At 42.4% G+C, this 25,132-nt stretch overlaps 1 long non-coding RNA gene across 4 annotated transcripts in view; it reads left to right on the top strand.

Annotated features, from left to right (window-relative positions):
- LOC118969192 (uncharacterized) overlaps positions 1-25,132 on the top strand; it is a 159,359-nt gene that overhangs the window by 122,928 nt on the left and 11,299 nt on the right. Inside the window, exon 3 of one of the 4 annotated variants that reach the window (XR_012122743.1) lies at positions 1,874-2,151. The exons of 2 other annotated variants lie outside the window; for them this stretch is intronic. This is a non-coding gene — a long non-coding RNA (uncharacterized lncRNA). Of the gene's footprint in view, positions 1-1,873; positions 3,431-25,132 lie in introns of those variants that run through there. One more of the 4 variants, XR_012122741.1, reaches the window with a different exon arrangement.

Raw genomic sequence — 25,132 nt, 5'->3', positions numbered from 1 at the left:
TGTGGGGGTCTGGGTGAGGAGGGTCTGTAATACACATTTTTCTCACTGGGCGCCAGTGTATTTCATAATAATTAGGGGTGCTGGCTTGTTGGGGAGGTCATCCAGGGGTGAGCTAGACCCGGACACTGGGGGCTCCTCATCTCCGGCCCCATCCTGGGAATGTTCACCTGCCTGCTGTTCCCACAGTGGGACCCAGTTTCAAGGATGCAGCCTTGAGAGAGCAATGTGTTGTCGGGATTATCTGGGCTGAACCCTATTAAGGGCCCTGTGTGAACTTCTGAGATTCGCTGGGTGGGCTTGGAGATCTGCTCCTGTGGCTACCCAAGACAAGCTCATATGTGCCTCCTTGCTTATTACACCTGCTGCCCACCCATCTGGAGTTGCCACCTCTTTCCTGGTCTCTTTCTGCCTTCCACATATGGGGCCAGTTTGCAAACTGTTAAAAAGAAAAATGGCAGGACTATAATGGGGTCACTTAAAGTTAGGACCCCCATAAACCAAGATTGAACATCTAACCTAATTGTAGTTTCCGCCCCCTCAGGAATGTATCCTTTAACGGGCCAAACTAGAATTTCCTGGGGTCATTCCAGGGAGGCCCTTTCCTCTTGGGTGGGCAGTCTTGTCTAAAAAAGCGCATGCCCTGCTAGTGGAGTCCTTCCTTTTTTAATGTGCTCTCTGCCTTTAAAAGGCCCTTCTGTCCTGTGGTCCTGCAGAGCATCACCACTTGCTAGAGAGGCGGTTGCCCGATTCATGAACAACCAATTAGCTCTTCAAATTTACTGGGTTGAATTTTGGTTCTTAACAGAATCAACATGACAGGGGTGAAATGTTGGCTTTTAGGGCTTATGGATAAATTATATCGCTGTCAGAGAGGGGAGAATCATGACATAAAGTGCAGAGGTGTGTGACAGCGAGAAGGAAAGACTTGTAGCTGGGTTGGCAGAGGGACAGGGACACATGGAAGCATTTTAGATGGGGTGCACACTGTGTGGGTGTGTGCGCTGCCTTGGATGTGGTCCTGCAGAAGGGACTTGGTGGAGGGGAGACGAGTGAAAGAGGTCTAATCAGAACAATTCCAGAGAACCTGAGACCCTTGGATTGGCAGCCTTTGCTATGGGCTCTGTGGGGTTAACATCAAGCGTCTCCCATGGTTGCGCAGCACTCCTGATGGCGCAGACGCTGTGTCTGGGAAGGGAGCTAGACTTTTGAGTTCCTTTCCGTTCTAGGATTGGACAGGCAGGTATTTTATCTAAAAGAGCCAGATGGTTCAAGGGAGTTTCTAACTTTGTACTCTTGGGTACCAGGTTTCAGACTAAATTTGGGCTCTGGCTTCCCGCTTTCCTGTTGGCCCCGAATGAGAATAGCCTCTCATTGGCTGCCATCTGGTTCCGCCAAGGCTCTCTGCTGCGTGGTGTCTCCAAATATCTTCCCACAGAGAGGACAGAATCTCAAACAAAATCTCTAAGATGGATATGTGCTCTTCCAACACAGGATCCTGGAGAGAAATAGGTCCCCATGCGGAAAGGGTCCTGTGCCGTGCGTCACACATGTGCTGATTTGTAGAGTGTCCCCCGGGGGCCACATGCTGAGCTGTGCCCTACATGGGGTGGCGCCTTAGATCTTCCCTTTCCTGAAACTTCCTTTTCTGAGCAGGCGGGCTCTGGGTTTGAAAATCTATCATGTATCACCAACACATGTTTGTAATGCCTGCTGTGTGCACTGGGGCCCAAAGTGGCAGAATAACCAGTCACTATCAGTTTGGAACCGGTCTCTGTTTTTTTTTTTTCCTATGATGGCAGATATAGAGAATGATTTAGCTTTAACTACGACATTAATTATTTTAAGGAAAACAATCCATTATTATTTCAACCAGGACTGTCTCTGGATGGAAGACCATCCCTGGGCTCGTGGAGACCTTAGAACAAATCGCCCATCAGCTGCTCAGCTTCCCACCTGCACACCCTGCCCCTGAGGACCCAGCTCCTTCATCCTGGTGTATGCAGGTCAAAATGGCTATCAAGAGCTGTCTGGATGCGGATGAGTCACAAAATGGGCCCATGCGACTGAGGGGCTGAGAGAATTGGTGGAGGCGTTACATGTGGCTTGCCTCGGGACATCTGGAGTTTATGTGCAAGCTGCGGGCCCTTTCCTGTAAGTCCCAGATGTCAGAGCCGCTTGCACCTGGGTGGGGTCGCCTTCTACCAGGATGCGTGTCACCAGGAGTGGTCACAGAGGAATAAGCCTATAGCGATGCCAGGATGCTATGCCGCTGTTGGCCCCCGACAGGCTCTGGCCTAGAGAACCTGCAGCAGGTGGTGCTGGATAGGGCAGTTGATGGTTTACGACCTAACCAGTGGAGGCTGCCTCCCTGGCTCCTGCTTCTCCTCCATCTCATGTTACACATGGCCCTCAGGCCACGTGTGAACAGATTTGGAAATGGAAAGTTTAGTTGATTCAATTCAGCAGAGGTTTTCTCAGTAACACCAGGCAGGTACAAACCACACCCCAATGAATTTTGCAGAGCATGGAGCTCTGGTTAATATATACCAGGGGAATTTCTAAGGTAGTAGAACTAGTGTGCATGGGCCCACTGCAGATGCAAATGTTTGAGGATATTTTAAACAGTTCTTGTAATTGCGGTCTAAGTTTTCATCATTCAGCTGCACACCTCGAGTCACTGTCCAGAGTCCCAGCCACACTTCCTGGCCTGCATCATAGCTGCAGTCAGTGTGTTCTTGTGGCAAAAGTGCAAGGCACAGCAGAAAATATAGGCAAGGTGTCTGCATCCTGACGTTTGGCTCCTAAGGGGTACAGATGTCTGTTCTGGGCCTGTCCAGCAGCCTGAAGCCTGGCAGCATGGAGCCAGTGCCACCCTTCTTGTGTCTTTGCTTCAGGCTCTCTGGGTGAGTTGTCATCCTGTGCATGGAGTTGGGCCCTCGGCCGCTGCACTTGCCTGCTGTGGCTTGAGGCTTTCTCCCTGCACTTCCTGCCCCTGCTGCCACCCCCTCTAGTCAGGCCAACGCCCACCCCTCTGTGGAGTCTCAGATAGATGGGGCTTCCCCTGGGATGGCTTTTCTGAGTCCCAAGACCTGGGGCAGCCAGCCCCTCTTGTCACACCAGTGATCACCCATTGTGTCTTTCCCCTTCTAAGATGTAGTCACTGCGAGGCAGGACCATGTTTATTTTTCCCAGCACAGAGCCTGGCACACAGTGGGTGCTCAGTGATGGCCGGGTATGGCGGCCCTCTCCTGCCCTTGCCTCTGGTTCATGCGCTCCCCCTTCCAGATGCCAGAGGAAACACAGTCCTTCCTGGTCTGGGTTTTTTCTACTCACTTAATTAGCTCAGAAATGCTATGGTTTGTCTTTATGCCATACCTGAATGCCGCTTCCCTGAATCTGTTTGAAAGGAACAATAAAACCTTGTACATGTTGTTTGTTTGTTTTCTAAGCTGCTTCATAGTTATGGAAGGAAAAAAATCCAAAACTGAAGTGAAAGGACCAGCGTCAGAGCCTTTATTACTAAAATGTCAACATTACATACAACTCTTTGGTTTGGAGCTTTTGGGTAACAGATATCTTCCAATTGATTTAGGGATTTACAGCATGTGGGCTGGAAGATAACCCAAAAGTGAGCATTGAGCATTATTATCTTGACTCCTTTTCTGCCTGTCATGCACCTGTTGTGACACAGCACCCAAATGAGATGGTGTGCCAGCTTGCACGTGTCCACCTGGCCTCGATCTGTGCCCCTCCTGCCAGCAGCTGTGGCTCCTCTCAGAGTAGTTTCCCAAAAGAAATACTTTCTAGTCAGAAAGAGAACCATAGAGGCAGACAGCAAAGTGGGGAAAGGATGATGCCCTGTGAGATGTTTATTTTTAGAAAAATTGGTGTAACTGACCTGGGCAGTGGGTTGTAAGGTTGGGAGAGAAGCCTTGTGAGTCCTTGGCTTTGGTTTTTTTTTTGACGTTTTAAACATATGAGTTTTATGTCAAGTGAATTATATATCTCAAAAAAGCCATTATAAAGAACAAAACATAGTTATTAATACATTGAATATGCTTTAAAACAACTTTCAATATTATTTTGACTTGTTCACAGTTCATAATTCCAGATTAGTCCTTGACTTGGAACAGACCTGGAATCCGCCCCAGACATTCCTCAATCTACCAACAAGTGTCGAACTTGCAAGAAAGCCACTATTCAGTTTTACTCAAATTTGTTCTAAAATATTTGTAGTGGAGTAAGTTAGCAGAACAATGGGCCCCTCACATGTGCTGGTCCCCGACTGTGTGTGCTACACAGTTGTCATGTCATCCAGTCGTTTTGACCATGTATTGGGTAGCTTCAAAAGGACATTCACAAAGTGTCCATGATGTGGGGCATTTGTAACAGATGAACACTGGATTGCCTGTGCCTTACCACCCCTGTGCCCATGCTCCGCTTTCCTCAGATGTAGCTGTCCCCCTAAGTTTCGTGTTTCTCTCTTTCTTTTTAAAATACTTTTTCTGTTGTAACCATTGGGGGAAGAGGGTGGGGAGATGGGTAGAATAGGTGAAGGGGGTAAAGAGAGACAAACTTCATTTTATGAAACAGCTTAGTCACAATAATGGAAGCACAGCATAGAGAATATAACGAATAATACTGTAATACCTTGGTGTGGCGATGGGGTAACTACACTCACTGTGGAGCATCTAGTAATGTATGTAATGGTGGAGTCACTATGTTGTATGTTTAAAACCATTATAATATTGCAGATACTCCAACTATATTCCAATAGAAACCAGTTGATTTAAAAAATACTTTCCCACCTTTTGTTTTATCTTTGTATATAACATAAATGTGTAGCTTTGCACATTTTTGGACTTTACTGTATTTTCTTAAACTTTCATTTTTCACTCAAATATTTGTAACTGGGATTTATCCATGTTGGTGTCACTGTAATTGATCCCTTTTCTTGATGAGATGGTGTTGATCATGTGGATGTATCTGTTTTCATGGACTGGATGTTTGGATTGCCTCCATTCTGCAGTCCCTCCTGTGTGTGTTCCCTGGGGCACGTGTAAGGTTTCCAGGGTATTGTCCTAGATGTGGAATACTAGATCACAAGGAGGTACACCTTCACTCTTACTGGACAATTCTGAGTGGTTTTTCCACGCACCAACTTGCACTCCCACAAGCAGTGTGTAAGCATTCTGGTTTTTCTGCATCATAGCCAGAACCTGATTTTGTCTGACCTTTTAACTTCTGACAATCTAGTAGGTGTGAAATGGTATCTCATTTCCATTTAATTTTGCTTTCCCCTGATGATGAATGAGATTGAGTTTATTTTCTTATGAATTTGGCTATTTGTATTTTTTCTTCTGCAAAGAGTTTTACTTCAAATCCTTTGCCAACCCTTTCCTATTAAGAGATGTCTCTTATTGATGTGTAGGAATTCTTTATATGCTTATGATACTATCTATTATAGACTGAATGTTGTGTCCCTTCAAAATTCATATATTGAAAGCTATCTGCAGTGTGACAGGGGCAAGTTCTCTAGGGGTGATTAGGGCATGAGGGTGAAGCTTCATAAATGGGATTAATGCTCTCATAATTTAGCAAAGTATTCCAGTGTCAGGGAACTCAGCAGGACATTTTGTGTGAGAATATAACACTCCAGATCAGAACTCATGCATGAGAGACTAATTCTGGGGGAGATGTTTACATTTCCCTGCTTTTCCTCTAGGAGGGAAGTGGTCCTCCTAGTTAGGGGTAGAAAATGTTGATGAAAAAGGTAAAGGAGAAGTAGCTTCAAGCAAGGTCTTTTTATCCAGGAAGGCAATTCATTTTGTATATACATGTTTATATTTTCTTAAACCTCTTTTTTGTAATGCTATTTGATTTTTAGTGAGTTCTAGCTAGAAAGTATATAATTCCTTTTAGACATTTCCATAGTATATTGGTATATAAAAACCATAGAGACTAGACTATATGCTAATTTAGTCTCTCTAGGTATCTGTAACCGGGAAAAGCCAGGCTGGTGGGTCACTGTGGCCACAAGAGAACCACTGCTTCAGGTCAAGACCTACTAGAAAATAAGCCACCTCTCAGCTTCTGGTTTTGCAAATCCCAGTCTGTGAAGTGGCCCCACTGTCATGGTGATAGTATCTTATTGCTGATGAGACCCGGCATTACTTAAAAACAGAAGCATTTTAATGCCGTTACATTAAAGAGTCCCTGAGGCAAAGTTATGAGATGGAAAAGTGTGTATGAAAGTGGAGTGGCCTCTGGGTTAATTTCAGACCTCAAGCCTTACCAACCTTGCCACTTTGAGTAGTTTACAAACCTTCACTTTCCCTCAGGGCAGTATGGGTGCAACAGTTACACCCCTTCTCAAGCCAGTGGATACAAATGTATGGATCTCACAGAATCCAGAACAAATAAACAACCAGGCACTTTCTTAACATGGTCTATGGGGAACCAAGGATTAGAGAGGTCAGGTCTCTCCAGTGCACTGAGCACACCTGGAGTCAATGACATGTTTTGCACTTACTTAGAGCTACTATTTTCCCAATGTCTGTAAATGCTGCTCTGATGAAGGATGTTCCAGTGCATTCTAAAATGTTGTGTTATTGATAGTAGCTTTTATCCTTCTCTTAGTCAAGAGAAATTAAATGTACATGGGGGCACCCATATAATTTCTTTTTACTTAAAAAATAGTTTTAAAAAACTGTACATGTATATAGTTTGAAGAGTCCAATCGAAAAAGTGAAAATCTCGTTGAGCCCTCCTCCTGCTCCCAAACCCTCCTCCCATTTCCTTAAGAACGTACAATTCTTGGTATTTACTGCCATACCTCTAAACAACACGCTATTGCTCTTTCTTGATTTTGGTGTAAGGAATATCATTTCATGAAGGGATAGAAGAAGTTATTTTTCTTCACATACTCCTCTTTCCATCACACATGTATTAGATTAATACCAGTGTTTGTGCTCTTCAGACATAAACACTGTGCACCACTGAGCCATGTAGTATATTACAGTTGCCTTTTCTTCAGACTTTTGGTTTTCCCTGGGGTTAATATTTGCATCTATTTGGTTGATTAGCTTCTTTGTACTTACACTGTCATTCTCTCAACTTGCTCCACGTAATTACATCTGCTCTCAGTACTTACATACAGCATATTTTCAATTTCAATTTCTTGATTCCAGAGCCTCCCTACCTGCCCATGCTTGGCTAGTTATGCCCTGAGACTGCTGCACAGCTGCTATCTTGAGAGCTTTCTTCACCATCATCCCAGAAACTGCATTTTGCCTTTCTTTTGTGTTTAATTCCCTGTTTCCTGGATCGAATGTCTTTCTCTTTATTAGTTTATTCCCTCATTTTGATAGAGCACATCCTCTGGTACCTCCTTGAGAAAGGATGCATGGGAAGTAAGTGGATATCTTATATGTCTACAAATATATTTATTCAACCCACACTTTATAGTTTGCATAAACTTTTGGCTTGGAAAACATTTCCCTGCTTCCTTTTCTCCTAGTTTCCAGTATTGATGTTGAGAAATCCATCATCTTTTTGATTCTCTACACTTCTGTTGAAATGGCCCCCATCCCATTTCCCCTGTCTCTGAAAGCTTGTAGAATTTCCCCTCATCCCCAGTGGTCCACAATTTCACAACGAATGTTTCTGTTCTCATCTATTGTGATAGGCACCCAGCAGGCCCTTTCAATCTGGAAACTCACATCCTTCCATCCCCAGAAATCTCAGTTACTTCTTTGCTAGTTTCTCCTTTTCCATGTAGAAAGTAAAGAACAACTCTCTCTTTGATATCCTTTTGTTCAGGTGCTGGCCGTCTGGTACTTTCTCATTTGCTTATTTTCCTGTCTTCCATCTCTGCCTTTGGCTCCATTTCTGAGGGATTTCTTCAGTTTTAACTTCTTGCAAGATTTTCACTTCTGTCCTCATATTCTTAATTCGTAAGAACACAGTGCGTGGGGTTTTTTTGGAATTTCTTCTTTTCTTTTCATAAGCTCTGTTTCCTCCAAGTTTCTTTTTTCTGCTTGTTTTGGCCTCTCTTTCTAGAGCTCCTTCTCAAATGTCCCTGTGGTCCCAGTCCCTCTGCTCATATCCATGAGCGAGGCCTCCACAAAGCCCACTAGGAGCTCTGTGTGTGTCAGGGTGTGTCAGGCGTGAGCTTCACCAGGGGATCTGCTGGGAACATTTGTCTGGGAATCTCTCGATGTTAGTATCTCTAGGTCATTTTTTAAAATATATATAATATGTATGTTTTTTATGTATAATTGAAATAGAGCTTCCACAGAGATTCACACAGCACTGAAAGCTAAGGTTGAAAAGAAACACACTTTCATACAAAAATTCATATACCCAGTGACTTAAAAGTGTGTGGATCTGTGACTGCAGGTACAGATAGGGATGATACTCAGCTATCACAGAACAGTCCGAGCCGAGTGGTCACTGGACAGCCTCTGCGGAAGCCAGGGAGGGCGAGGCTGGGTCCAGCACTGTGAGTCTGTGTCCACGGTGCCTGAGGAGCTGAGATATCTTCCAAGTTAAAGGGATTCTGTGAAATGTGTTAGATTATTTCTTCCCTCCCAACAGCTTAATGTTTATAATTATGGTTTGTTATTCTCTGCTTATCAGTTGAATTCAGGGAGAGGTGGATTACAGTAATGTGATGGTTATTTTTTATTTTTTTATTTTTTTAAATTTTGTTATCATTAATCTACAATTACATGAAGACCATTATGTTTAAAAGGATCCCCCCTTCACCAAGTATCCCCCACAAACCCATTACAGTCACTGTCCATCAGCGTAGTAAGATGCTGTAGACTCACTACATGTCTTCTGAGTGTTGCACATCCCTCCCTATGCCCCCCACACATTATACATGCTAATTGGAAGGCCCCCTTTCTTTTTCCCTGCCCTTATCCCTCACTACCCACCCCTCCTGCCCAGTCCCTTTCCCTTTGGTAACTGTTAGTCCATTCTTGGGTTCTGTGAGTCTGCTGCTATTTTGTTTCTTCAGTTTTTCTTTGTTCTTATACTTCACATATGAGTGAAATCATTTGGTACTTGTCTTTCTCCGCCTGGCTTATTTCACTGAGCATAATACCCTCTAGCTCCATCCATGTTGTTGCAAATGGTAGGATTTGTTTTCTTCTTATGGCTGGATAATATTCCATTGTGTATATGTACCACATCTTCTTTATACATTCATCTACTGATGGACACTTAGGTTGCTTCCATTTCTTGGCTATTGTAAATAGTGCTGCGATAAACATAGGGGTGCATCTGTCTTTTTCAAACTGGGCTGCTGCATTCTTAGGGTAAATACCTAGAAGTGGAATTCCTGGGTCAAATGGTATGCCTATTGAGCATTTTGAGGAACTTCCATACTGCTTTCCACAATGGTTGAACTAATTTACATTCCCACCAGCAGTGTAGGAGGGTTCCGCTTTCTCCACAACCTTGCCAACATTTGTTGTGGTTTGTATTTCGGATGGTAGCCATCCTTACTGGTGTGAGGTGATGTCCTATTGTGGTTTTAATTTGCATTACTTTGATAACTAGTGATGTGGAGCATCTTTGCATGTGTGTGTTGGCCATCTGAATTTCTTCTTTGGAGAAGTGTCTGTTCAGCTCCTCTGCCCATTTTTTAATTGTATTATTTGCTTTTTGTTTGTTGAGGTGCGTGAGCTCTTTATATATTTTGGATGTCAAGCCTTTATCGGATCTGTCATTTATGAATAGATTCTCCCATACTTTAGGTTACCTTTTTGTTCTATTGATGGTGTCCTTTGCTATACAGAAGCTTTTCAGCTGGATGTAGTCCCACTTGTTCATTTTTGCTTTTGTTTCCCTTGCCCGGGGAGATATGTTCAAGAAGAGGTCACTCATGTTTATGTCTAAGAGATTTTTGCCTATGTTTTTTTCTAAGAGTTTTATGGTTTCATGACTTACATTCAAGTCTTTGATCCATTTCGAGTTTACTTTTATGTATGGGGTTAGACAGTGATCCAGTTTCATTCTCTTACATGTAGCTGTCCAGTTTTGTCAGCACCATCTGTTGAAGAGACTTTCATTTCCCCATTGTATGTCCATGGCCCCTTTATTGAATATTAGTTGACCATATATGTTTGGGTTAATATCTGGAGTCTCTCTTCTGTTACACTGGTATGTGGCTCTGTTCTTGTGCCAGTACCAAATTATCTTGATTACTGTGTCTTTGTAGTAGAGCTTGAAGTTGGGGAGTGAGATTTACCCCACTTTATTCTTCTTTCTCAGGATTGCTTTGGCTATTCGAGGTCTTTGGTGTTTCCATATGAATTTTTGAACTATTTGTTCCAGTTCATTGAAGAATGCTGTTGGTAATTTGCTAGGGATTGCATCAAATCTGTATATTGCTTTGGGCAGGATGGCCATTATGACTATATTAATTCTTCCTAGCCAACAGCATGGGATGAGTTTCCATTTATTAGTGTCCTCTTTAATTTCTCTTAAGAGTGTCTTACAGTTTTCAGGTTATAGGTCTTTCACTTCATTGATTAGTTTTATTTCTAGGTATTTTATTCTTTTTGATGCAATTGTGAATGGAATTGTTTTCCTGATTTCTCTTCCTACTGGTTCATTGTTAGTGTATAGGAAAGCCACAGATTTCTGTGTGTTAATTTTGTATCCTGCAACTTTGCTGTATTCCGATATCAGTTCTAGTAGTTTTGGAGTGGAGTCTTTAGGGTTTCTTATGTACAGTATCATGTCATCTGCAAATAGTTACAGTTTAACTTCTTCTTTACCAATCTGGATTCCTTGTATTTCTTTCTTTTGTCTAATTGCTGTGGCTAGGACCTCCAATACTATGTTAAATAACAGTGGGGAGAGTGGGCATCCCTGTCTTGTTCCCGATCGCAGAGGAAAAGCTTTCAGCTTCTTGCTGTTCAGTATGATGTTGGCTGTGGGTTTATCATATATGGCCTTTATTATGTTGAAGTACTTGCCCTCTATACCCATTTTGTTGAGAGTTTTTATCATGAATGGATGTTGAATTTTGTTGAATGCTTTTTCAGCATCTCTGGAGATGATCATGTGGTTTTTGTCCTTCTTTTCGTTTATGTGGTGGATGATATTGATGGATTTTTAAATGTTGTAGCATTCTTGCATCTCTGGGATGAATCCAACTTGGTGTGGTGTATCCTTTTGATATATTTTTGAATTCGGATTGCTAATATTTTATTGAGTATTTTTGCATCTACGTTCCTCAGGGATATTGGTCTGTACTTTTCTTTTTTGGTGGGGTCTTTGCCTGGTTTTGGTATTAGGGTGATGTTGGCTTCATAGAATGAGTTTGGGAGTATTCCTTCCTCATCTATTTTTTGGAAAACTTAAGGACAATGGGTATTATGTCTTCTCTGTATGTCTTATAAAATTCCAAGGTAAATCTATCTGGTCCAGGAGTTTTGTTCTTGGGTAGTTTTTTGATTACCTCTTCAATTTCTTTGCTTGTAATTGGTTTGTTAAACTTTTGTGTTTCTTCCTTGGTCAGTCTTGGAAGGTTGTATTTTTCTAGGAAGTTGTCCATTTCTTCTAGGTTTTTCCAGCTTGTTAGCATATAGGTTTTCATAGTAGTCTTTAATAATTCTTTGTATTTCTGTGGAGTCTGTTGTGATTTTTCCAATCTCGTTTCTGATTCTGTTGATGTGTGTTGATTCTTTTTTTCTCGTAATAAGTCTGGCTAGAGGCTTGTCTTTTTTTTTATTTTCTCAAAGAACCAGCTCTTGGTTTCATTGATTTTTTTCTATTGTTTTATTCTTCTCAATTTTATTTATTTCTTCTCTGATCTTTATGATGTCCCTCCTTCTGCTGACTTTAGGCCTCATTTGTTCTTCTTTTTCCAGTTTCGATTATTGTGATGTTAGACTACTCATTTGGGATTGTTCTTTCTTCTATAAGTATGCCTGGATTGCTATATACTTTCCTCTTAAGACTGCTTTTGCTGCATCTCACAGAAGTTGGGGCTTTGTGTTGTTGTTGTCATTTGTTTCCATATATTCCTTGATCTCTATTTTAATTTGTTTGTTGATCCATTGATTATTTAGGAGCATGTTGTCAAGCCTCCATGTGTTTGTGAGCCTTTTTGTTTTCTTTGTACAATTTATTTCTAGTTTTATACCTTTGTGGTCTGAAAAGTTGGTTGGTAGAATTTCAATCTTTTGAAATTTACTGACGCTCTTTTTGTGGCCTTGTATGTGGTTTATTCTGGAGAATGTTCCATGTGCACTTGAGAAGAATGTGTATCCTGTTGGTTTTGGATGCAGAGTTCTATAGATGTCTATTAGGTCCATCTGTTCTAGTGTGTTGTTCAGTGCCTCCGTGTCCTTACTTATTTTCTGTCCGGTGGATCTATCCTTTGGAGTGAGTGGCATGTTGAAATCTCCTATAATGTATGCATTGCATTCTATTTCCTCTTTTAGTTCTGTTAGTATTTGTTTCACATATGCTGGTGCTCATGTGTTGGGTGCATATGTATTTATAATGGTTATATCCTCTTGTTGGACTGAGCCCTTTATCATTATGTAATGTCCTTCTTTATCTCCTGTTACTTTCTTTGTTTTGAAGTCTATTTTGTGTGTTACTAGTACTGCATCACCTGCTTTTTTTCTCCCTGTTGTTTGCATGAAATATCTTTTTCCATCCCTTGACTTTTAGTCTCTGCATGTCTTTGGGTTTGAGGTGAGTTTCTTGTAAGCAGCACATAGATGGGTCTTGCTTTTTTATTCATTCTGTTACTCTGTGTCTTTTGATTGGTACATTCAGTCTATTTACATTTAGGGTGACTATTGATAGATATGTACTGATTGCCATTGCAGGCTTTAGATTCGTGGTTTCCAAAGGTTCAAGGTTAGCTTCTTTAGTATCTTACTGTCTAACTTAACTCACTTATTGAGCTGTTATAAACACTGTCTGGTGATTCTTTATTTCTCTCCCTTCTTATTCCTCCTCCTCCATTCTTCATATGTTGGCTGTTTTATTCTGTGCTCTTTTGTGTTTCCTTTAACTGCTTTTGTGGGTAGTTGATTTTATTTTTTACCTTTAGTTAGTATTTGGGGGTCTGCTTTCTTTGCCGTGATTTCATTTTCTCTGGTGACATCTGTTTAGTCTTAGGAGTGCTCCCATCCAGAACATTCCCTATAAAATACCCTGTAGAGGTGATTTGTCGGAGGCAAATTCCCTCAACTTTTGCTTGACTGGGAATTGTTTAATCCCTCCTTCATATTTAAATGATAATCGTGCTGGATACAGTATTCCTGGTTCAAGGCCCTTCTGTTTCATTACATTAAATGTATCATGCCATTCTCTTCTGGCCTGTAAGTTTTCTGTTGAGAAGTCTGATGATAGCCTGATGGGTTTTCCTTTGTAGGTGACCTTTTTCCTCTCTCTAGCTGCATTTAAAACTGTCCTTTGAGGCGGAGCCAAGATGGCGGCGTGAGTAGAGCAGTGGAAATCTCCTCCCAAAAACACATAGAGCTATGAAAATATAACAAAGAAAAATCTTCCTAAAATAGAGACCACAGGACACAGGACAACATCCAGACCACATCCACACCTGCAAGAACCCAGCGCCTTGTGAAGGGGGTAAGATACAAGCCCCAGCCCGGCGGAACCCGAGCGCCCCTCCCCCCGGCTCCCGGCGGGTGGAGAGAAACCGGAGCGGTTTTTTTTTTTTTTTTTTTTTGGCGAGCGCTTTTTGGAAGCCTTAGAGGGACGGGCCCCCGTTGCTGGGGAGGCAGGGTGGCGGGACCGGTGAGGAGGTGCCTGGGAACGGCGCCGGAGGACAAAGAATATCCCGCGTTTCTCCCTGCGAGACCTGGGGGCAGGTGCCTGAGACCGGTGCCTGAGGACGGAGGAGGTCGCGCGTTTTTCCCCTTTTTTTTTTTTTTTTCTCTTTTTGGCGAGCGCTTTTTGGAAGCCTTGAAGGGACGGGGACCCCAGTGCTAGGGAGGCACGGTGGCGGGACTGGTGAGCGGGTGGCTGGGACCGGCGCCTGAGGACAAAGAATATCCCCCGTTTTTCCCTGCGGGACCGGTGGGCGGGTGCCTGAGACCGGCACTTGAGGACAGAGGAAATCGCGCGTTTTTCCCCTTTTTTTTTTCTCTTTTCTGCGAGTGCTTTTTGGAAGCCTAAAAGGGACAGGGACCCCGGTGCTAGGGAGGCAGGGCGGCGGGACTGGTGAGCGGGTGCCTGGGACCGGCACCTGAGGACAAAGAATATCCCGCATTTTTCCCTGTGGGACCGGTGGGTGGGTGCCTGAGACCAGCACCTGAGGACGGAAGAAATCGCGCGTTTTTCCCCTTTTTTTTCTCTCTTTTTGCCGAGTGCTTTTTGGAAGCCTTGAAGGGACAGGGACCCTGGTGCTAGGGAGGCAGGGCGGCGGGACTGGTGAGCGGGTGCGTGGGACCAGTGCCTGAGGACAAAGAATATTGAGCGTTCCTTCCCTGTGGGACCGGTGGGTGGGTGCTTTTTGGAAGCCTTGAAAGGACAGGGACCCTGGTGCTAGGGAGACAGGGCAGCAGGACCAGTGAGCGGGTGCCTGGGACCGGCACCTGAGGACAAAAAAAAAAAAAAAAAAAAAATCGCTTGTTTTTTCCTTTTTTTTCCTTTTTTTTTTCTCTTTGTTTCTGTTCCCTCTCTCATTGTTGCTGCTGTTGTTTTGGTTTGGAGAGTGCTTTTTGGAAATCTTAAAGGGGCAGGACAGGTCACTTAGACCAGAAGCAGGGAATCTGGGGATCTCTGGGCACTCTAACCCCCTGGGCAGCAGGGAGCACAGAGGCCCCTTACGGAGATAAATAGTCTCCTGGCTGCTCCCCCTCCAACGGGGCTCCACCATTTTGGAGGAACAGCCCCAGCCAGACCAAGCCCACAGCAACAGCGGAGATAAACCCCAAAGCAACTGGGCAGGAAGCAGAAGCCCTGTATGCGCACAGCTGCCCAGCACAAGCCACTAGAGGTCGCTATTCTCCCAGGAAAAGGCTACAAACCAACAAGAAGGGAAGCTCTTCCAGCGGTCACTTGTACCAGCTCTGCAAACTATCTCTATCACCATGAAAAGGCAAAACTACAGGCAGACAAAGATCACAGAGACAACACCTGAGAAGGAGACAGACCTAACTAGTCTTCCTGAAAAAGAATTCAAAATAAAAATCATGAACATGCTGACAGAGATGCAGAAAAAAATGCAAGAGCAATGGGATGAGATGCAGAGAAAAATGCAAGAGCAGTGGGATGAAGTCCGGAAGGAGATCACAGATGTCAGGAAAGAGATCACAGAAGTGAAACAATCCCTGGAAGGATTTATAAGCAGAATGGATAAGATGCAAGAGGCCATTGAAGGAATAGAAGCCAGAGAACAGGAACGTATAGAAGCTGACATAGAGAGAGATAAAAGGATCTCCAGGAATGAAACAACACTAAGAGAAATATGTGACCAATACAAAAGGAAAAACATTCGTATTATAGGGATACCAGAAGAGGAAGAAAGAGGAAAAGGGATAGAAAGTGTCTTTGAAGAAATAATTGCTGAAAACTTCCCCAAACTGGGGGAGGAAATAATCGAACAGACCATGGAATTATACAGAACCCCCAACAGAAAGGATCCAAGGAGGACAACACCAAGACACATAATAATTAAAATGGCAAGGATCAAGGACAAGGAAAGAGTTTTAAAGGCAGCTAGAGAGAAAAAGGTCACCTATAAAGGAAAACCAATCAGGCTAACATCAGATTTCTCAACAGAAACCCTACAGGCCAGAAGAGAATGGCATGATATACTTAATGCAATGAAACAGAAGGGCCTTGAACCAAGGATACTGTATCCAGCACGACTATCATTTAAATATGATGGTGGGATCAAACAATTCCCAGACAAGCAAAAGCTGAGGGAATTTGCTTCCCACAAACCACCTCTACAGGGCATCCTACAGGGACTGCTCTAGATGGGAGCACCCCTAAAAAGAGCACAGAACAAAACACACAACATATGAAGAATGGAGGAGGAGGAATAAGAAGGGAGAGAAGAAAAGAATCTCCAGACAGTGTATATAACAGCTCAATAAGCGAGCTAAGTTAGGCAGTAAGATACTAAAGAAGCTAACCTTGAACCTTTGGTAACCACGAATCTAAAGCCTGCAATGGCAATAAGTACATATCTTTCAATAGTCACCCTAAATGTAAATGGACTTAATGCACCAATCAAAAGACATAGAGTAATAGAATGGATAAAAAAGCAAGACCCATCTATGTGCTGCTTACAAGAAACTCACCTTAAACCCAAAGATAAGCATAGACTAAAAGTCAAGGGATGGAAAAACATATTTCAGGCAAACAACAGTGAGAAGAAAGCAGGGGTTGCAGTACTAATATCAGACAAAATAGACTTCAAAACAAAGAAAGTAACAAGAGATAAAGAAGGCCACTACATAATGATAAAGGGCTTAGTCCAACAAGAGGATATAACCATTCTAAATATATATGCACCCAATACAGGAGCACCAGCATATGTGAAGCAAATACTAACAGAACTAAAGAGGGAAATAGACTGCAATGCATTCATTGTAGGAGACTTCAACACACCACTCACCCCAAAGGATAGATCCACCGGGCAGAAAATAAGTAAAGACACACAGGCACTGAACAACACACTAGAACAGATGGACCTAATAGACATCTATAGAACTTTACATCCAAAAGCAACAGGATATACATTCTTCTCAAGTGCACATGGAACATTCTCCAGAATAGACCACATACTAGCTCACAAAAAGAGCCTCAGTAAATTCCACAATATTGAAATTCTACCAACCAATTTTTCAGACCACAAAGGTATGAAAGTAGAAATAAATTCTACAAAGAAAACAAAAAGGCTCACAAACACATGGAGGCTTAACAACATGCTACTAAATAATCAATGGATCAATGAACAAATCAAAATAGAGATCAAGGAATATATAGAAACAAATGACAACAACAACACTAAGCCCCAACTTCTGTGGGATGCAGCGAAAGCAGTCTTAAGAGGAAAGTATATAGCAATCCAGGCACACTTGAAGAAGGAAGAACAATCCCAAATGAATAGTCTAACATCACAACTATTAAAACTGGAAAAAGAAGAACAAATGAGGCCTAAAGTCAGCAGAAGGAGGGACATAATAAAGATCAGAGAAGAAATAAACAAAATTGAGAAGAATAAAACAATAGCAAAAATCAACGAAACCAAGAGCTGGTTCTTTGAGAAAATAAACAAAATAGATAAGCCTCTAGCCCAACTTATTAAGAGAAAAAGAGAGTCAACACAAATCAACATAATCAGAAATGAGAATGGAAAAATCACGACAGACTCCACAGAAATACAAAGAATTATTAAAGACTACTATGAAAACCTATATGCCAACAAGCTGGAAAACCTAGAAGAAATGGACAACTTCCTAGAAAAATACAACCTCCCAAGACTGACCAAGGAAGAAACACAAAAGTTAAACAAACCAATTACAAGCAAAGAAATTGAAACAGTAATCAAAAAACTACCCAAGAACAAAACCCCGGGGCCGGACGGATTTACCTCGGAATTTTATCAGACACACAGAGAAGACATAATACCCATTCTCCTTAAAGTGTTCCACAAAATAGAAGAAGAGGGAATACTCCCAAACTCATTCTATGAAGCCAACATCACCCTAATACCAAAACCAGGAAAAGACCCCACCAAAAAAGAAAATTACAGACCAATATCCCTGATGAATGTAGATGCAAAAATACTCAATAAAATATTAGCAAACAGAATTCAACAGTATATCAAAAGGATCATACACCATGACCAAGTGGGGTTCATCCCAGGGATGCAAGGATGGTACAACATTCGAAAATCCATCAACATCATCCACCACATCAACAAAAAGAAAGACAAAAACCACATGATCATCTCCATAGATGCTGAAAAAGCATTTGACAAAATTCAACATCCATTCATGATAAAAACTCTCAGCAAAATGGGAATAGAGGGCAAGTACCTCAACATAATAAAGGCCATATATGATAAACCCACAGCCAGCATTATACTGAACAGCGAGAAGCTGAAAGCATTTCCACTGAGATCGGGAACCAGACAGGGATGCCCACTCTCCCCACTGTTATTTAACATAGTACTGGAGGTCCTAGCCATGGCAATCAGACAAAACAAAGAAATACAAGGAATCCAGATTGGTAAAGAAGAAGTTAAACTGTCACTATTTGCAGATGATATGATACTGTACATAAAAAACCCTAAAGACTCCACTCCAAAACTACTAGAACTGATATCGGAATACAGCAAAGTTGCAGGATACAAAATCAACACACAGAAATCTGTAGCTTTCCTATACACTAACAACGAATCAATAGAAAGAGAAATCAGGAAAACAATTCCATTCACCATTGCATCAAAAAGAATAAAATACCTAGGAATAAACCTAACCAAGGAAGTGAAAGACTTATACTCTGAAAACTACAAGTCACTCTTAAGAGAAATTAAAGGGGACACTAATAAATGGAAACTCATCCCATGCTCATGGCTAGGAAGAATTAATATCGTCAAAATGGCCATCCTGCCGAAAGCAATATACAAATTTGATGCAATCCCTCTCAAATTACCAGCAACATTCTTCAATGAATTGGAACAAATAATTCAAAAATTCATATGGAAACACCAAAGACCCCGAATAGCCAAAGCAATCCTGAAAAAGAAGAATAAAGTAGGGGGGATCTCACTCCCCAACTTCAAGCTCTACTACAAAGCCATAGTAATCAAGACAATTTGGTACTGGCACAAGAACAGAGCCACAGACCAGTGGAACAGATTAGAGACCCCAGAAATTAACCCAAACATATATGGTCAATTAATATTTGATAAAGGAGCCATGGACATACAATGGCAAAATGACAGTCTCTTCAACAGATGGTGCTGGCAAAACTGGACAGCTACGTGTAGGAGAATGAAACTGGACCATTGTCTAACCCCATATACAAAGGTAAACTCAAAATGGATCAAAGACCTGAATGTAAGTCACGAAACCATTAAACTCTTGGAAAAAAACATAGGCAAAAACCTCTTAGACATAAACATGAGTGATCTCTTCTTGAACATATCTCCCCGGGCAAGGAAAACAACAGCAAAAATGAGCAAGTGGGACTACATTAAGCTGAAAAGCTTCTGTACAGCGAAAGACACCATCAATAGAACAAAAAGGAACCCTACAGTATGGGAGAATATATTTGAAAATGACAGATCTGATAAAGGCTTGACGTCCAGAATATATAAAGAGCTCACATGCCTCAACAAACAAAAAACAAATAACCCAATAAAAAAATGGGCAGAGGAACTGAACAGACAGTTCTCCAAAAAAGAAATACAGATGGCCAAGAGACACATGAAAAGATGCTCCACATCGCTAATTATCAGAGAAATGCAAATTAAAACTACAATGAGGTATCACCTCACACCAGTAAGGATAGCTGCCATCCAAAAGACAAACAAGAACAAATGTTGGCGAGGCTGTGGAGAAAGGGGAACCCTCCTACACTGCTGGTGGGAATGTAAATTAGTTCAACCATTGTGGAAAGCAGTATGGAGGTGCATCAAAATGCTCAAAACAGACCTACCAGTTGACCCAGGAATTCCACTCCTAGGAATTTACCCTAAGAACGCAGCAATCAAGTTTGAGAAAGACAGATGCACTCCTATGTTTATCGCAGCACTATTTACAATAGCCAAGAATTGGAAGCAACCTAAATGTCCATCTGTAGATGAATGGATAAAGAAGATGTGGTACATATACACAATGGAATACTACTCAGCCATAAGAAGTGGAAAAATCCAACCATTTGCAGCAACATGGATGGAGCTGGAGAGTATTATGCTCAGTGAAATAAGCCAAGCGGAGAAAGAGAAATACCAAATGATTTCACTCATCTGAGGAGTATAGGAACAAAGGAAAAACTGAAGGAACAAAACAGCAGCAGAATTACAGAACCCAAAAATGGACTAACAGGTACCAAAGGGAAAGGAACTGGGGAGGATGGGTGGGCAGGGAGGGATAAGGGGGGGGAAGAAGAAGGGGCGTATTAAGATTAGCATGCATGGGGGGGAGGGAGAAAGGGGAGGGTGGGCTGCACAACACAGAGAGGACAAGTAGTGACTCTACCACATTTTGCTAAGCTGATGGACAGTAACCGTAATGTGGTTGTTAGGGGGGACCTGATATAGGGGAGAGCATAGTAAACATAGTATTCTTCAGGTAAGTGTAGATTAAAAATTTTAAAAAAAAAAGAAAGAAAGAAAGAAAAGGGGGATTACTCCTTAACAGGATAAAACTATTGGTAAATCAAAGATCAACGCATGCTTTAAATATCCTTAATGTTGATCACTTAAAGGGTGTCAGATGATCAGCTATGGAGGTACTCTTTTCTGATAATATTCCTTTCTCTTAATTAAAAAAAAAAAAAAAAAGCAGTTACTGTGTGCTGACCTCCAATGAGTTCTGCACAGTGGTATAGAGGGCATGTCAAAGTGTGGGCAAAGGGTCTGTTTGTTTCTACGCAGAAGATCAAGGCCTAGCTTGGATACCCAGAAAATGAACTAAGATACGATATGAGGAGGAGCTTCCGGCATCAGCACTCTCTGTAGGACTCGTGCCGGGGGATGATCATCAAAAAGCCTCCACAGGGATCCGGACGATGCTGCGGTTGTGACTGCATCCAGCCCACCGTCTCCTGGACTTGCCATAAGAAGGAGGAGCGAGATGTCTAGGCTGGCATGTGCATACAGTGAGACAACGAATTTGACTGGATCTGTTCTGTTGGAACTCAACCAGGAGTTGGGAGGGGTGCAAGTTGTAGCACCCCAAAATCTCATGACTATAGACTATCTATGGTTAAAAGAACATATGGGATGTGAACAGATCCCAGAAATGGGCTGCTTTAATTTGTCTGATGGTTCAAGTACAGTTGGACAATATCCATCATATCATAGATTAAATTTTCACAAATGCCTAGGGTGCCTAAATTGTTTTCTTGGCTTCACTGGAGATGGCTGGTAATTATAGATTTGCTTTGTTTATGTCACCGTATTCCTATTATGTTAATATGTGTGTGCAAATTAGTTAGTAGTTTAAAACCTATACATACTTAAGGTACTATACAAGAAGATATGTCAAAGAAATAATCAATCCTCCCAAGTTTCCTTCATATGCTACATCTATAGCTTTTCTTCTTCCTTCCTAATTACAAACCTTAAATAGAATTCGTGCCTCATATCGAATTTACTGAGTATCATAATTCCTCCAGGTGGTAAAGATACCTCGAGACAAGTGCTGGGCATAGAAGCCACAGGGCATAAATCTGCAAAGAAGTAAAAAGCTAACCTTTGCAAACAATATGGCTTCTCTCTCACTTATCAACTTTACATTTCCCTGTATGGCCCCGGAAGATGACTGGTTAGCCAGAGACGGGTAAGATTCCTCAAGGGAGGAACAACCTAAGACAGGCACAGTCGCAGGGGGGCCATCAGGTGAGAATTTGGGGATCAACAGAGGTGAGGCTCAGAACCTCACCCCCCCCTGCTTTGAGAGAAATCTTCTGCATCCGTGGATGTCTTGCTGCCCTTGTCTAGCCTGGATTAATACTTAGTCCATAGGCACACACCTGATCATCTGATCATCTATATTTGCCTTCTTACAGCACTAAACTATGTTTTCTACCTTTATCTTGCATCTACCTACCACTTCAGCATTTTATTAAAAATAAAAATAATAATAATAATAGGAGAAATGTGGGATCAACATATAAATCAAGTACAAAAATCAAATGAATATTCATATTTGACCTGATGGTTTATAGGTCATATTGCATGATCAAAACCGAAAGTTTCTGTGATGAATGCCCTTGTACTGTTCACCATGTAAGAATTTATTCACTATGTAAGAATTCGTTCACCATGTAAGAACTTGTTCGTTATGCTTCAGAAGATTGGAGACTGACGAGAATTAGGCTTGAGATGGATTAATGATTGTACATTGAGCATTGACCCCCCTATACTGAATTTTATTGTTGTTAACAACCATTTGATCAATAAATATGAGAGATGCCCTCTCAAAAAAAAAAAAAAAAAAAAAAACTGTCCTTGTCCTTGATCTTTGCCATTTTATTTATTATGTGTCTTGGTGTTGTCCTCCTTGGGTCCCTTCTGTTTGGAATTCTGTGTACTTCCATGGTCTGATCGATTATTTCCTCCCCCAGTTTGTGGAAGTTTTCAGCAATTATTTCTTCAAAGACACTTTTTAACTCTTTTTCTCTCTCTTCTTCTTCTGGTACCCCTATAATGTGGATATTGTTCCTTTTGGATTGGTCACAGAGTTCTCTTAATATTGATTCATTCCTGGAGATCCTTTTATCTCTCTCTGCATCAGCTTCTATGCGTTCCTGTTGTCTGTTTTCTATTCCATCAGTGGCCTCTTGCATCTTATCCATTCTGCTTATAAATCCTTCCAGAGATTGTTTCATTTCTGTAATCTCCCTACAGACGTCATCCCTTAACTCTTGTATATTTCTCTGCAGCTCCGTCAGCATGGTTATGACCTTTATTTTGAATTTTTTTCAGGAAGACTGGTTAGGTCTATCTCCTTCTCAGGGGTTGACTCTGTCGTTTTGATTTGTATCAAATTCTTCTGTGTTTTGATGGCAATAGAGATAGTTTGCGGAGCTGGAGCATGTGACGCCTGGAAAAATGCCCCTTCTTGCTGGTTTGTGGCCTTCCTTTCCTGGGAGAACAGCATCCTCTAGTGGCTTGTGCTGGGCAGCTGCGCACAGACGGGGCTTTTGATTCTTGCCCAGCCACTATGGAGTTAAGCTCCGTGGTTGCTATGGGTGTGGCCTCCCTCAGGCTGCTGCTCCGATATGGCAGAGCCACGTCAGAAGGGAGATAGGCGGGAGGCTGTTTATCTCTGTGAGGGGCCTCCCAGCTGCACTGCTGCCCACGGGATTAGGGCGCCCAGAGTTCCCCAGGATTCCCTGCTGCTGGGCTAAGTGTCCCGGGACGCTTCCATCCAGCCGTGGGGTCACTGTCCCTTTAAGACTTTCAAAAAGCACTCGCTTTTCTTTTTGCCAGGGCCACCAGCTGCAGGTACCCACTCACAGGTCTTACTGTCCTGTTTCCCTAGTTTCCAGCACCCCACAGATGCACTGTGTATGCGCTCTGGTGCGGATGGCTAGGGCTGTGTGTTTAGCAGTCCTGGGCTCCCTCTCCCTCCCCACTCCAACTCCTCTCCTCCTGCCAGGAGCTGGGGTGAGGGTCCTGCCAGGCTGCGACTTGTATCTTACCTCCTTTGCAATGTGCTGGGTTCTCGCAAGTTTTGATGTAGTCTGGCTATTGTCCTGTGTCTTCTGGGTTTCTCTTTTAGGAAGAGTTGTATTTGTTGTATTTTCAAAAATGTGTATCGTTTTGGGAGGAGATTTCTGCTGCTCTACTCATGCCACCATCTTGGCTCCACTGTGTCTAGATAATTTTTTAATTGGGTCAGCTCCTATGGGTAAGGCTCCTCCTGACTCTTGTCTATGGGGTAAAAGTCTGGCCAGTAGAGTCTAGGAACTGAGTAGAAGTAGTCCTGGGTTGGGGCGGTGGCAGCGTTTCAAAATCCAGTGTGTAAACCTTCAGCTCATCCTCCTCGTGACTTTAATATGCTGTCCCTCCTCCCAGCTGTGTCTGATTCCTGCTTCTTTGCCCTTTCTGGAGAGTAAGGCCCTGGTATTCAGCTAAGGTGGCTCAGAGAGTGGGGGCTGGGGGCCTAACTGTGTCCTCAGTAGACTTTCCATCAGACCCTGCCTTTATACTGGGGCCCTAGAGCCAGACTCAGCAGCCTCAGGCCCCCTGAATGAGGCCCACGCATCCATCCACTCCCTGGTTTCCACCACTGTGCCGCTGTTGCCTTTGTTCTTTCTCTTTGCTCCAGGCGTTTTGTCTTAGCACATCTCTCTTCCATTTTTGTGGGGGGTTTTGAGGGAGCAGAGGCTAATGTGTGTGTATGGCCTGCCATTGTAACCAGAGTTCTGAAGTTTCTTGAAACAGAAAGGCATCAGCAGAGGGAGAAGACTGGAAATCCTTGTTCCAGTTCATTTACTCCCTTCTACCCCTCATTTAAAAGCCTTTTACTTTCATGTCCCGCTTTCACAGTTCTCTGCTCTCTGCTCATTAATCTCAACATATACTTAACTAATTGACTGGGGCAAATAATAATCAAACCCAGAACAAATTTCTCATTGCTCTCCAGGCTGTAATCTGAAGAGCCCAAAGCATGTCAATTACCTCCTAATGTCAGGATATAAGAAGTAAATTGTACTACTCTTTTGAAAATAGTGCTACCACATATGGTTTGCATCATGGAGAAAGAAAGAATTGTCATTCTCTGAGCCCATTATTTTATTACTGAATGGTTGGCTTTTTAAAGGTGACAGGCATCATTTTTCTTTCCTTAGAAGATGATTTGTGAAGGTCGTGTTTAGCTCATCGGCTTTGTGAAGGGTCTTTAAGGATAGCATTGAGTCACTCATACCCTAGAACTTGAGAGTCAGACTGTGTCCAAATTACACTGTGATAAGAGGACTCTTGGAGGCCTGGGAGGAGGGAGCAGATGCTGCATGTCCTAGATGTCTTTTCATAGCTCTGGAATTAGACCAGACATGCCAGGTTGTAACATTAAACATTTGCCTTACTGATGATGTGCTGTGTGCATAAAATAGGAATGTAGATTGATGACAAAAATTAGGCTGAGGAGACATGAGAGGATTAGGGAAGCTGGCATTTCTCATTTTCATTCATAGAGTTAACATGTTTTTGGCCTTTTGGCTTTGACATGCTGAGGGGCTGGGGTTTTCTTTTTTTTTTTATTTTGGTATCATTAATCTACAATTACATGAAGGACATTATGTGCACTAGGCTCTCCCCTCAACAAGTCCACCCCACATACGCATACACAGTCACTGTCCATCAACATAGTAAAATGCTATAAAATCACTACTTGTCTTCTCTGTTGCACAGACCTCCCCATGCCCCCCCTCC

This window comes from Manis javanica, chromosome 11, assembly GCF_040802235.1.
Source record: "Manis javanica isolate MJ-LG chromosome 11, MJ_LKY, whole genome shotgun sequence".
Classification (NCBI taxonomy): Eukaryota; Metazoa; Chordata; class Mammalia; order Pholidota; family Manidae; genus Manis; species Manis javanica.
This window is presented reverse-complemented; position numbering and strand designations above follow the sequence as displayed.